The sequence below is a fragment of the Pongo pygmaeus genome, chromosome X (genome assembly GCF_028885625.2).
Source record: "Pongo pygmaeus isolate AG05252 chromosome X, NHGRI_mPonPyg2-v2.0_pri, whole genome shotgun sequence".
Taxonomy (NCBI): Eukaryota; Metazoa; Chordata; class Mammalia; order Primates; family Hominidae; genus Pongo; species Pongo pygmaeus.
In genome coordinates, this window is record NC_072396.2 from 129,214,510 (window position 1) to 129,216,225 (window position 1,716).

Genomic DNA, 1,716 nt, shown 5'->3' on the forward strand with positions numbered 1-1,716 from the left:
ACATAAAAACTAGCCTGTCCTGGGCCCTATTTCTAATCCTGCTACCTCTTATACTTGTACTTGGTATTAATACAACAAACTTTACTGGCCAGAGCCCACTGAGTGATAGAAAAATAAACAAACCAAGGACCTGCCCTCAAGAGCTTTCTATCATCAGTGTAACACAAATATTTAGTCTGGCTAAAATATATGTCCCTTGTAAGAAGTGTTATGCCTTAAGGGACTATATGAGGGGGGAAGAGAGAAAGATGCTGGTGCTAATCTAATATAGTGCTTCTCAACTCGGCATACCTATTAGAATCCCCCAAGGAGCTCTGGAAAATACCAAAGCTTGGATCAATCTAGGGTGGAGTCTGGGCAGTGGACTTTTTGAAAGTTCCCATAGGGATCCTAAAGTACAGCCAGTGTTGAACCACCACTAGTCTAAATGGAATAAATTGCACTGTAGGGAAATAACTGAGGAAAGCAAAAGACAAATACCTAAAGACAAACTTGACCTTCTTTTCCCTTGTAATGCCATTTAATTAAGCAGATCTTAATACCAATTATATTTACAAGATTTTCATTGAGGCAGTAGCTTTCCTGAGACTTAATCTCCAATGATTTTAAGAAAAATATTTTCCTCCCTCAAATCTGACAACCAGTGTTCATTTGATGATGATGTAAATATGATCAATTTTATACTAACTTACAAAGTTTGGCAGGTGAAAACCTAAGTGTACACACAAGCGAATGAATCAAAACGGAAATAACTGTCTTAATTTTTATGTATAATTCAAGTGAAACTTGGTTTATTTCCTGATTTCTCTGCATTGCCCATTTTCTTACTTTAGATTGTTTTTATTTGGGATGGCGCTTGTTTACCCTTCTATTTTCAGCTACAACCTAGGTTTGGGTTCATCCATCTAAGTTATTTTGGTTTGCTTATTTTTACCTCTTACTTACACATATTTCTTTTCTTTTTCTTAAAAAACCTCCATATTTTTCATATATTCCAAGTTTCCTACAATAGTCATTTCCAATATACTACATCAAACTTAGATGGAAAAATTTGTGAGCTCAGTCTAATAAAAAGGAATGGCAATTCCTTAAAGAACATCTGTACAGATTGAAGCTAATTAGAGGCACAGAGATTTTATCCAATGATGTGAGTGCATATAGTCCCTTCAGCCTTGGAATCTGACTCAAACAATAGGTTTTCATATTTATGTGTGAGATGTGCCTCTTTCAAACCTTGTTACAACTTTGGCACATTACCCATCTGATGTGAACTTAGATCTTTTTAACACTTTTATGTTAAACATAAAAAAAAACAACAGGAATCTAGGATTTTGTTGGGAATGGCCTGAATGAGTTCCTTGAAGGGTGAAATTGAAGTTAAATATGTGCTTATCCAATAGCTATAGTAATATTTGTATACCTTTCTCTACCCTCTCCAATCTGTCCAGTAAATCAGTACCATATTAATTGTGCTAAAATGCCCCTTAAATGATCATGCTATGCTCCCACCTTTCATCATCACACGTCTCCCATTTCTTAATGTATTGTATTCAAAACATTTGACTTGGTTTTCAAAGTACTTTGATACTCTGGCCCGACCTAACTTATTTTCTATTGATTTCAAACATCTTCCATGTCAATCAAGCTGGTCTCCTGTTGTACTATATAAATACCAGGGTGTTTTTGTTTTGTTTTGTTATGTTTTGTTTGTTTTTT

At 35.0% G+C, this 1,716-nt stretch overlaps 1 non-coding gene across 1 annotated transcript; it reads left to right on the forward strand.

Annotated features, from left to right (window-relative positions):
• Positions 1–1,168: 1,168 nt before the first annotated feature.
• On the forward strand, positions 1,169–1,267 carry LOC129025587 (small nucleolar RNA U13). The gene has a single exon (XR_008497330.1). It is a non-coding gene; the product is annotated as a small nucleolar RNA U13 (small nucleolar RNA).
• Positions 1,268–1,716: the final 449 nt, after the last annotated feature.